The 13,484-nt window shown below is 32.1% G+C and overlaps 1 long non-coding RNA gene and 1 pseudogene across 1 annotated transcript; one reads left to right on the top strand and one right to left on the bottom strand.

The window, feature by feature from the left end:
- Nucleotides 1-7,389: 7,389 nt before the first annotated feature.
- On the top strand, nucleotides 7,390-11,069 carry LOC114729182 (uncharacterized). The gene is made up of 3 exons (XR_003738715.1): nucleotides 7,390-7,462; nucleotides 7,662-7,667; nucleotides 11,056-11,069. It is a non-coding gene; the product is annotated as an uncharacterized LOC114729182 (long non-coding RNA).
- Nucleotides 11,070-11,215: 146 nt separating this feature from the next.
- On the bottom strand, nucleotides 11,216-13,473 carry LOC114729183 (vacuolar protein sorting-associated protein 29-like; annotated as a pseudogene).
- Nucleotides 13,474-13,484: the final 11 nt, after the last annotated feature.

Raw genomic sequence — 13,484 nt, 5'->3', positions numbered from 1 at the left:
TTAATATAGGACCTAATTCTTGAGTTGGTTTTGGTCCTAAATATAAGACCCATTTCTAATATTTATCAATTTTCTCTAAATTACCCCTATAGATACTCCCTCAACCATAATCAATTAGAAGATGGAAATGGGGTATTAATAAAGATAATTATAGTGTTTTAGGAAAAATGTGTCATTTTTCTTATAATTAACTAACTTACCTAACTTCCTTAATCTAATCAAATTAGTTAAATGGATCTTACATTAAGGACCGGAGGAGTACTATTGATTTTAATATAAAACTACGTTGTTCATATTTAAGTTTGAAGCTACCATATAGAACGCAACCCTTTTTATGTCATTTATTTGTAGCGGCTCTATCACTTTTAGACTGTGATGTTCCCTTTGATTCATATATTTGGGGAAAAAAAAGAAAAAAGGTGATATGATGAGAGAATGTCCCAAAAAGAACCAGGAATAACAATGGCTCCTAATCCTATTCATGTTATTAAATTATCAGTTAAAATAGAGAAAATAAACCGCATAGCCAATTTCAAAGACTAATGTAGTTCGTTTATAATAAGTTTTGAATACATACAAAGGGAGAAGCATTTATCTTGGTTGATTATTACAGCACACAAGTAAGTATGCTCTGAATTTGCTGCTGCTTTTTTTTTTTTTTTAAAATTAGCATTCAAACTGAAATGCAGGTAAAAGTTAAGAGCCCATGAGATCACATAAATGAATGGACCAGATGGCACCAATGTGGCTCTTTAGGTCATTACCTCAGTAGTATATACATGAGATGGAAAGAGATTAACAGAATTTAGAAATAAATGGTAAAGACTTTAAAGACTTTTTTCCTTTTTTTTTTTTTAATGATAGTAAGGACATTTTTCTAAAATTTTGAAAAGCATTGAGGAATTTTATTAAAAAAATTAATTATTTAATTCTTATAGTTTTGGTTTAGCTACAAATTGACATATAAATTTTGATTTAGTATAGCTCAATTTCTATAGTTTTGACTTAATTAAAATTCAGTCTTTAAACTTTGATTTAATGCAATTAAATCTTTGCAATTTTAACCATTTAAAACATCGGTTCCTAACATTCAATAAATAACTTTAGTCATTACAGTTTTATTTTCTAAAAAGTAAGGACTAATATTTTAAATCCTTAATCTCAGCCGCTCTTGATGGTGACAGGCGGGGGGATCTCAACCCCTCGGTCCCAAATTCTCTCACACCTTAATCTTGACTACATATTTAATATAAATGAAATGCGTGTGGTGTGCATTTTAAAGACGAGTTGGAAATTTATTCTCGCCTTAATTATCACATATCCCAAATCAATTAATTTGACAAGGTTTATGTGAGATAGATGTGGACATGATATTGGGTTAGTATTATGGTCAAAGATCGAAATTAGTGGCGGTTGAAGTGTCCATTCAATTAGTTATAGTGGGGAAAATATTTTAAAATTGAAAATTATTATCTAATAAGTTCATAGCTAGGCAAACTTCCAACCCTACATGTGTATATATTTTAACAACTAATAATAGTAAAATAATAAATGGTCATACTCGTCCGGACCTTAATATAAAACCTAATTTAGGAGTTCATATTAGTCCTATATGTAAGATTTATTTCATATATTTATCAATTTTTTTCTAAATTACCCTTATTGATACCCTCAGCAATAATCAAGTAAAGAAGGAAAGAAGAAAAATAAGGAAGATGACTAGGGTATTTTAGAAAAAATATATTATATTAACTAATTTAATTAATATCTTTAATCTACTCAAATTAGTTAATTAAGTCTTACATTAAGGACCAACTGAGTATTTCATATGTGAATTTATAAGTACACATACGCATGTTAATGATTAATAATAACGAAATAACAAGTGTCAATATAAAGATTTATAAATCCTAATTTATATTACAAGAGCTTATACAAAAATTTATAAGTTTTTATAGGTGTATTTACAAGTGCACATACATATTTAACAATTAATAATAACAGAATAGCATGTGTAATGGAGAACTTAATCCAAGTGTTGTCCTTATTTCAAATTAAATATTTATAGTTTTAAATTATTTTGAATTCAGTTTATTATTATTTTTGTTATTATTATTAGCTCTCATCAGATTTATTTATTATTATTATTTAAAACGTTTAATGGTAAAGTAACGAATCAAATAATTATCAAGCCTTAAGAGCACAAGAAAAATAAAGAATAGATATTTTAGATAAAATAATGCATTACTTTGATTTGCCTTTCAGGTTTATTACTATATTAATAATCAATAATAATTCATACTGTTCACATTCTAAATGAACTATATATCGTTGATATATTATACTTCTTCTTCTTTTTCCCCATATACTTGATCTTCATGGTGTGTATTATAAACCCAATATGGTCTTACATATATGCAATCAATTCATACAATCCATGCTTTATAAAAATATAACTTATTATGCACATTTTTCATTTTATGTTATTTGATTAACATTAATGCCCAACCCAAATACATAAATATATGACATCACAATCTTAGAATTTATTAGTTGTTGAAGGGTCTTAATAATGACGAGGTCATGATACTAAAACCACTTTTTTCGTTGTTGGCCTGAAAAAATAAAGCCACTTTTTTTGTTAGTCTCATCTCTATCCTTATTATTTTTGTATGGTTTCAATTTCATTTTATGTAGTAGTACTTCAAAGGTACAATTTGTTAAAGTGTCTTTATAATTGTGTGGTGACATATTTTACCAAAGGATGAAAGATTTCACATTAAATTCAAAGAGTAGAAGATCTTATGAAATATAACTAGATCATAGATGTCATTTTATAGAGAATCTAGAATAAATCATTTTGTTGATGTGTATACTTCCATAAATTTTAATTACATTATATGATACACACACACACAATGCGATGCTGCGATTGTATAAAAATGTTGGGAAGACCAAACTTGTTGTTACTCATTAAGAAAGTAATTATAATTTATTAAGATCTTTTATTTCAAATTTATAAAAGGAGATATTTATGTTAAGTTTTTTATATCTATTATGTCCAGTTTCCTATCAATCATGTGTCCCCTTTTTTTCATATAGGTTTATAATTAAATAATAATATTTCGAAAATATGATACACATCATGTGTAATTGGATAACTTGATCTAATGGATACAAAAAAATTTGATGTAAATATTTTTCTTCATAAAATCCGACTTAGATGTATAATTTGTATTAGTCATCGAATAAGTATCTTCTCAGTGAATTCGTTTGTTACAAAATTGAATAAATTTATAATTTAGTGTATGTTGCCACCAAGATTTCTCTTCAAGTGATGAAAAATGGCCTGGGGTTAGGAGGCATAACGCAGAAAAGAAAGAAACCATTAGAGGACGGGATTAAATTAAACCTTAATCAATTCAAATCGATCCCTCATCCTTAGAGATGAAACTATAATAAATGAATTTCATTAGATACATGAATTCTTAGGTTCATAGTTAAAATACAACTGATTTGTTCATATTTTAAAGACATGAAGTCTGGACAACATCAGAGACCAAAACAATTAATTAGTTATTTGCTGAATTAAGTTCAACATTCTCAATTTTATTTATTCGTATGGTTGTAATTTGTATCTGACAAGTCTCCTCTATTTTCACCATTTTTTCCCTTCAAGCTTCTCAATTGGCTCATTGTTTATAGAATTAATTACTTTGTTAATTCAATCAATCTAATCACTAAAAAAATTCCATGACAAATGAGCAATGCGCATATTGTTATGTGACTTTTTAGTGATTAAATTAGTCATGTGGAGCTGTACAACAATTTTCCTTTATCTATACTGTAAATCTCATACAAGTTTCTTTTTTTTTTTTTTTATTAAATTGTCATGACATCACCGGATTATTGATTATCTGTTCTGTAGTTAAAGAGTAGGCCAGTGGCTGGTGATACCGTGATAATGCAGTAAAAATTAATAAATACAAACTTGTGAAATTTGCAGTATAAATAATGAATTAATTGGGCAACTTAGCCAATTTATGTAAACAAACAAAAGGCATAAATGCAAGAGGCGTGTCCCAGAAGAGGTTTAGAACCTTGAAACATTTGACCGTGCCTTCCCTTATCAAAAAAATAATACTCCTCCGATCTTTAATATAAGATCCATTTAACTAATTTGATTAGATTAAGGAAGTTAGTTAATTATAAGAAATGTGACACATTTTTTCTAAAATACAATAATTATCTTTCTTAATACCCCCTCTTCTTATTCTACTTGATTATGGTTGAAGGAGTATCTATAAGAATAATTTAAAAAAAATTGATAAATATGAGAAATTGGTCTTATATTTATGAAAAAAAACAACTCAATAATTGGATCCTATATTAAGGATTGGAGGAGTATATTGTAGATTTGAAACATAATTTATTTCATTTATTTTTAAGAAGTACTCCTCTGGTCCTTAATATAGGACTTAATTGTCAAGTTGATTTTTTTTTTACCAGCATTTGTTAAGTTGATTTTAATCCTAAATATAAGACCTATTTATCATATTTATCAATTTTTTCTAAATTATCTTTATGGATACTCTTTTAACCATAATCAGGTAGAAGAGGGAGAGAAGATATTAAAAATGATTATGGTATTTTAAAAAAAACATGTTATATTTCTTATAATTAACTAATTTACTTAACTTCTTTAATCTAATCAAATTAGTTAAATAAGTCTTATATTAAGAATCGATAAAGTATCATCCATCTTAAATTCTGTGCCAATGTTTTATCTTGGCATAATATTGATTGATTTGAGAGAGAGTCACGCTGTCAAACTCATACACCTCCTCTCTCTTCCAATTATTCATCTTGGACCTCATATTTCTCCCAAAAAAAAAAACAAAAAACAAAAGGATTCAGATTTTGTGCCTGGGGTTAACAAATTCTACCAAAGGATGCGGAAAAAAGACGAGGTTCTATGTTTAGAAGTTCAGATTTCCGGGGGGAGGAAAGGGATAAAACATGAAAGAGATGGCTAAACTGATTGTTTCCTTCTTTATTGTTCACGAAGACCCCCCCCCTTTTTTTTTCAGAATCATTCACATTGGGAGGATTCGAAAAAACAAACAAGGGATTTCGGAAAGTTAACAGAAAATCCTTCACCGACCCCTCTACGAATGCCTCCCAAACAAAGAAAAGGCTTCAATGGAGATCCACTTCTTTTCCCTTCCTCCCCTATGAATATCCTCCATTCAAACATGGCCTACGAATCCCATATTAAATTAGAACAACAAACTTTATAATTTAAAAGCGAATACTATAATTTAAAAGCGAATATTTTCTACATACGCAAGATGAAATCACCTCAAAATTATAAATAAGTCCCATGCCGCATAAAAAGCTAGCAGGTTGTTGAAACCCACCAAATTCACCACATAAAAAGCTAGACAACTACTGGGTGTGAAAACACGTTAACGGTACAACCTAAACATGAATCAAATTTCAAGACAGAAAAAAAGGTGCCAAACTAAAAAACATCTCTCCCGCCAAAATCCGTCTCGCTCTCATGAGTCTCCCATGATGGCCTACTCTCATTCGCAATATCCTTCTTGATAAATCCTTGTATTGGCTTAATAATAAGGAAATACTGTTGACAGGCAGATAAAATTGAGATCCATTACTCTCTTTGTCAGTACATAAAATTAAAAGAAACAAGCTTCAATTCAGATACTTACTTGGAGAGCAAAAATAAGAGGAATCCATAATTTTCCTGTCTGGTTTGGATTTGGCCCTTCAATTAACTTCTGGTCAACATGAATAGATTCACTGCCGTTCAATGTGACTTCTGTGATTGTTTCGACTAACTTGGGAATCCAAGCAGTACCATCGGGAAGAACCTGTCATTCAGAAGCCACCGTTTGCTCAATATCTATCTAAAGAGATAAGAGAATAAAAAGAAATACCGTCAGGCAAATATCTAACCTTTTCATCATTTTCATTCTTATTGCATCTTCCACTATTCTCAACCAAAACAACAGGGATAGCAGAAGCCTGGGAAACAAAAAAGGGAAAATAGAAGTTAAAAGTTTATGAATTACACGGAAGTGTACAAGACTGTTCCAACCACACATGTCCAGCATCTTACAACATTAATCATCAAAGCAAAAGGATATAAGGAACACATGCAGCGTTACATGAACAGAGGATTACATCCTAATGGGAACACCCCCCCCCCCCCAAAAAAAAAAAAAAACGAAGCAAATAATCTCAGCAATACATAAAAGGGAAGCCCAAAAGACAATATTATCCCAAGTGAGACTTGAGGAACTCAAAATTTCGCTCTTACCAAATACAAGGCAAAACAACATAAACAGAACACTTCCAATCTTGACCTGTTCACTGATACTTCGTACATTTACACTTGATCAATACCAACTGCTCCAAACTCTAAGGACAAACCCAACATTCATTAAAGCACCTAAAGAGTCTAAATTATATAGAAAGACTCTATTAGGCATCTAAAAAGGTAGGACAACTTAATAACTGGCAGTTACTGATACTACTCTGAACTAAGATTGAAGAGGGGGAATCAGGTTCACACCATATTGATAATCAGTTCATAACTTGTAAATGGGTAACATGTCTTAAAATGAACGAACCATATTGATCATCAATTCAATACGGGTCAGAGTAAATTGATTCCCACATGTGAGACCAAATGTCATAAAAGCGACTAGCTACTTTCATCACATGATCTGACCATGCATATTCCCGGACGAGAGATGCCTTTTCTTTTACTTTTATTTCTAGCGTGTGTGTGTTGGGGAAAAGGGGGGGTGGGGATCATTCAAATGGTCAATATGTCTCTTCCTCACTCAAAGCTCGAAGTTTCAGGTACTGAAGTTCAAAAGCCATAATACATTTTTCTTTCCGATATATAGTTTCATCCTTGCAAATTGAAATGCATTTGAGTGACGATATTCAGCTTTTACAACAATTACTAAAAATGCATCTCTATACCTGAGAGGCATCTTTCTTTATCCGAGCACCTGATCTAACAACTTTCAGGAGAGCTTCTGATCTTTTTGAGAAGAATTCGTCATAAGGCAACCCATCTGGAGGTGAGAATTGGGCATGTGTGAGGGCTATAAAAGCCTTGTTCCATATTCCTTTACCAAAAGTATCAGTAATAGCTTTGGCGACCAACTTATCCAAGTTGTCCACTCTATATGCATCCAAACGGTCCACATAAATCAGCACATCTATGGTCTTGTTCAAAAGGAAACTGCTCAAATCCGCACATGCCACCCAGAGAAAAGGAAAGGATGAGGGGAAAGAACTCTAAGCATTTAAATTAAGACCAGTATGAGGAGCTACGTGTGGAGAGATGCACTGAAGTGAAACATACCGTTTTATTATATCAAGTGCCATGTCGTTTATGTATCCACCTTCTATGAGACCAGGAGTGTCAATAATATTTAATGTAAATCCTGCCCTTGATCGTGATACCATTACAGGTCTTGGTCCTTCCGACTTTTGAAGAATTAAAAGTTCAGTGATATCTAAATATAACAAGCAGCCAAAACCACTCAATAAACCATCAAGAGAAAGAAATGTACACCTGAAATGGACTGATGGTGACCACTCTCTCCCCAATGATGGAGTTAACAGTTGAAGATTTTCCAACACCCCCTTTTCCCATCACAAGTATTGTCAAAGTGTTCACATTCTACACCACAGTAAATAAGAAATTAAAATAAGACAAAGAAAGTTCTTCAAACAGATTTTCTTAGAAACCATGAGTAATCAAACAACAGGAAAGTATAAATTATTAAATTAACAGGAACGACACATTGTCTCTATATAAGTGCTTGAATTTGAAGGAAAAAATCAGAACCTCATGTTTAAGTTTTCCGAGAAGTTCAAGCAGTTTTGTCTGGGTTGCAGGTGCAAACGTATTGATTCCAGCCCACTCACGAATTACTTGAGATGCCATTCTCGGATGCTCCCCTAAAAATAAAAAAGGAAAATTTAGGTTTATTACGTACTCCAAACTACTTCATTTGCTCAAAATGCAACTGATCAGCATGCCATTTGCACAGGTGGACCTACATTACACTCAGCGGGGGGCATCTAACCCCACTGAAATCTTTGAAACAAGTATATTTGATATCATACACTTTTAATTTTTGTTCCAGATACTTTAACAAAGTTGACTTAGTAAGCCAATTGATTCAAGCAATTCATCCAAGCCACTGAAGAACGACAATGATAACACTCCTGCAATTCATGATCATGAAAAGTGTTGCCTAGAGTGAGTAAGACGGGCAATTGATTGTTTGTGTCAATAACTTCCAAATTCGCATACCAATAAGCAGCAGGAAATGATTTGAACTCAAGCTTCTAAATTCCCAGACCGAAATCGAGCAAAGTTTTTTTTACCATATCATGAATCACAAATACCATGAGAATTTTCTAAATTGATGATAATAAAAAGAGATTGATAAACCGCCTGCCAGTACACAACAAATCCAACACTGCACAACCACACAATCGAAAGCATATAAGTCGCTAGTAAAACCAATTATACACCACTCAAGCAAAGAAATAGTAAACAAAGCTAAAAAAAAATTAAAGCAAAGCAAGAAACGGTGCGACGGCGCTCAACACAGGGTTGAAAACCACGCAGGGAACAGATAACGCGAGGAACAAACTCAAATCAAGCCCAGGATACGAACCTTCTTCAACACTTGCCGGAGAACAACCACAGAAAGTTGACAGCGGTGGACGGCGCCCGACGGCTAGCTCGACCTGTGGAATGCTTGGGTCGTCGAGGAAGAAAAAGGGCTATGCCCCTCTTGAGATAGTGTTTCGTTGGCGTTATGATCAATTTTATTAATTCATTTTAATGGTTTCATTTGTCTCTTAATATTTTGGATTCCTTAGCATGCTCAACTCTTGCATCCTAATAAAATTTATTTTCTATTTAAATTTTAACTGTCCTAAAAATCTTCTTTTAATTTTTAATCACTAAAATCATATAAGAAAGTTTTAAGTTATTTAACTTTATTAAATAACGATTTTCATTTTTTAAAGTTAATTTCTCTTCATCTATTTTTTTATAGTTCAATACTCCCTCCGTTCCTTATTATAAGAGACATTTGGTGTTTATGACATGTTCCTATATATAAGAGACACTTAAAAGTTGTCTCTACTTTTTTGTGTTGATTTCCTATTGTACCCATATTTATTGTCTCCAATTCATACACTCTCTCCCTCTCACTTCTCTTTCTTTCAACAATTTAATTGTTCTCTCTCATACTCTCTCTCCTTATTAATGAGGGTATTTTTGGAAAAAAAAATTATTTTTTACACATTGATTGTTCTTACTTACTACTTTTAACTGCTTTTTTGATCAACGTAATTCGGTTATTCGTCTCTTATAATAAGGAACGGAGGGAGTATGATTTAATACTTTGTAAACTTTAAAAATATTTTAATCGATATGTATATCTTTCCGTCCTTTTTAGCAAAAGAAATATTTTTATTATGACAAAAATTAAAGCCAGGATCCAATCTGGCTATCCTTTTTTTTTTTTAGGCTCCTTTAAGAACAGGAAAGTTACAATTTAGGATAACTATATATATATATATATATATATATATATATTGCATAGCTTTATAATTTATATGCTTGAAGGTACTATTTCCAAAACTGCTTAATATTATATAAATAAAATCCCAAGTAGCTCAGTTTACGGTACTACCTCTACTAGTTAATATAAAAATTTATTTGACTTTATTTTTATCCTAAATATAAGATCCCAATTCATTTTGTTTATTATAAAAATCCCAAATAGCTCAGTTTATAATAACAAATTAACAATTATAACTCAAAAGATTTCTTTAAAAAATATTATTCATAAATGGGTGGGAAAAAAATGTTTCAACTGAAAGCATGAATCAAAGAAAGATAAAAGGAAAATTCTCAAAAGATACCACATGAATTTCAAAATTCTAAAATAAAATTACTACAAAAATATATTATTATTTGTTTTTCAAGTAAAGTCAGTATAACAAGACTGACCTGAGATTTTTTTTTTGGTTGAAAATTTCCGGAAAATTAAATGAGTTAAGTTGCCAGAATATCCTAGGTTTTGGAGAATGACAAAAGGAAATCGTTGTAGAGAACTGCTGTTATCTGTCTTTGTGAGTAGAGTTATTCACGACCGTCTTCGGCTCTAGTCTTGGCCCTTCTAAACTCTCTTGAGCACATGTTGCCTTGCAACATTAATTATTTAATTAAATATTAAAAATCAATTTTTAGCAAATTATTACTCTATAGAATATTTCACAACATTGCAATTTTTTCCGCCTAACGGTGAAAAGCCAAATTAGGTGTGAGGCCCACCACAGAATTTGAGTGCTCATGGGATATGTCATATGTCCCCTGAACAGAATTTCCATTTCTTGCAATAATACCAAAAGTATTTGCTCTTTAGAACAATCCTTTATCTTCTTTTGTGGAAAATAATTTTTTTATTCATGTTAAAAATGGTTGAAAGATACTCCTCCGGTCCTAATTATAAGACCCAATTGACTTATTTAAGGAGATTAAGAAAGTAAGTTAAGTTGATTATTTATAATAAATAAGTGTTCTTATTCTTAAAATATTCTTGCTAATTAAGTATATTGGCTAAAACTATCATTATTAGAAGGATTATTTTGAAAAAAAATGCATAAATATAAGAAACAAAATGTATTGGGGTCTTATAATTAGGACCAAATAAAAAGTCAAATGGAGTCTTATAATAAGGACCGGAGGAGTAGTTTTGTTTCAAGACTAGTGTACTTTTGTGCCCTATTCTTTATAATTGACTAATGTCGATTGTCACTCCTCTCGTCCTATTTATAAAGTAAAAAGAAAAGATATTTTTTGATTCTACTCATAGGACATTGAAAGAAAACTTTTTGTATGAGTGTACAATTTTACTATTCATGTATTATTATGTTGATTTTATTTACATAAAATATATTATATATGAAATATGAATAAAGTTAAAAATTATTGAATTTTAAAAAAGAATTAATAAAGTTTAAAGTTTTTTTTTTGGGCTTGTGTAAAACATGTTAAAAATTAGTTGGTGAATTTAGAATGTCCTCTCCAATGCAATACGGCACACAACCCATTTCTATGAATTTACAGCCTCTAAGGCAGTTTGGGGTGAAGCCAAGCACTAACTAGCCAATACAGTACAGAATGGTCCAGCTAATCAGTTATATTTCATAGATCACAAATTTATCAAATTACAAGTGTTCACAGCAAAATAGAGCTAAAACAGAAACGCCTGAGGGAGTTTAAGACAAGTTAAGGAAAAAATGATAAACTGTGGAAGGTGACGACACCCCAAAAAAAAAAAAAAAACTCTTTTTCTTCATTTGGCCAAACACACATTAGGCCAAGAGCTAAATACAGGGTGTTCACTGTTCAGTTCAATGAGCAGAGTGGGAAGAGGGTGTTTTCTTGAAATCAATCTTGTCAACCTTAACCTCTCCATCAATGAGCTCATAAACATAGACAACTACACGCAGGCCATCGATGTCCATGAGAATGAAACTTGGATTCACGTCGTAGGTCATGCCACTGAAGGCGCCAGTTGCTGAACCTGGGTTTATAACAACACCACCCTCATGTTTGTAAGCTGTAAACTGATGGGTGTGACCTGTGACCAGAATGTCCACATCAAGCTGCCTTTGAAGCATTGCTAGTGAGTCTAGGTCTCCCCATGGAATAACCTTCACAAAGGTTAAGAACACATATTCATCTTGTAATTATCACAACTCAGCAAAGAAAATTCTCTTTCATTTGAATAGCGAGTCAGTGATAAATCGTATCACCATTTTGACGTGGTTGAAAGGAAATTACAAAAAGTCGTGGCCTTTGTGATAAACTAGCATGTGTAAATTACTTTACGCCATTCAATCAAAATGAGGAGACACCAAAATACAAAAAGGCAGCCCAGTGCACAGGACATCTATCAGGGGTTTTGAAGAGGGATAAATGTACACAGTTTTATTCTCGCAAGAGGACGTACAGGGTTTAGACCCGTGACCTCTAGGAGAGACCAAAATATAAGAGTGAAAAATTGAACATGTAAATGTGCACACTGATATGAATGATCCAGCTAACTGCTAAGTTTGGAGGTGCTGCAAGGCAATTCAGACAAAAGACCTGAGAAACTGCCCAAAAAAACCCCTCTTCCATTAAAGTATATTCCTTTTATCATGGGAACTCAAAGTGCATCTCCCTAAATTGCCAAAGAAATAATAAAAGGTATGCTCCGCATATATCTTGAAAAGAATCGGGGGAAATAACAGCAAAGAAAATCAGACCTGATGACCATGGCATAGTCCAAGCTTAAATTGACCAATAGTAAGTGTCTTGGTCTCTGGATATTTCGCCTCTTGATCATACTCACCACGAGTTATATGCAGGTCAGGACAAAGAGTCTTTAAGTAGTCATGGACTTCCTGAACATAATTGGCATCGAAGTTAGCCAAGAAATTCAAGTTCAAGAATCCTGTATCCGTCCATATCATGCAACTTGCTGCAGAATCATAGTGTAAACTCGAGACCTTGCATGAGTTTGCAAGTTTATATTGGAGTCACTCCGACATTAGAATCCAAATTTCTAAGCTCCATTTCAACTTGACAGAGCTTCCTTATCAAAATGCTTAAATTTGCATGATGATGACGAGTTAAGACTTAAAATTATGCTTACAAAACATTTTCAGCGGGGGAGATTAAAGCCAACATCCACACTAGTGAGGTTTTTTTTTTTTTTTTTTATAATAAAAATGAAAAATATATTGATTTTTTTATGAACTTCTGGACTAAGATAATGAACTTTAACACACGAACAAAATGCTAGCTTCCTCTCAAATCTGGAAACAAGTCTGAATTCAAACAATCAGTGTACTAAAATTTACTTTCATATCGATATCAACAATTTTACAATCTAAACATTTATGAAGACACCTTTATATCTACTCAATACTCGTCCGATGTATAGTGAGGATACACTGAAAAACATACCATTACTCACCAACATCACGATAATTCAACAAACGGGGACAATAAGAAGACAACCTTGATACATAGATTTCCAGTGCAAATGATGTGTTGGATCTTGCCCGGAACAAGCATCGATTGAACTTTGGAGGCAGATCAGGTGCCCTATGGGGTATGTGCAAATCTCCCAGGGCTAAGACCAGCACCATTCTGATCACTCAAAATTCAAAGCAATGGTAGGAAACTGCAGAAATAAAGTATTTCAATGAAAATGAAAACAACTTGCTGCAAAATTAATTTTATTAGACCCAAAATTCTACAAATATGTATTATAAGAATTATGTATAAGATAAAAGCTTGTTTGTCGATTGTTACCTACTTGCAGAGAAGAGTGATAAATATGTCCGCTTCTTTC

The sequence above is a fragment of the Neltuma alba genome, unplaced genomic scaffold, assembly GCF_004799145.2.
Source record: "Neltuma alba isolate B1F8T4 unplaced genomic scaffold, ASM479914v2 tig00012611_pilon, whole genome shotgun sequence".
NCBI classification, from domain to species: Eukaryota; Viridiplantae; Streptophyta; class Magnoliopsida; order Fabales; family Fabaceae; genus Neltuma; species Neltuma alba.
Note: the sequence above shows the minus strand (reverse complement) of the source record. Positions and strands in the feature narration are given on the sequence as shown.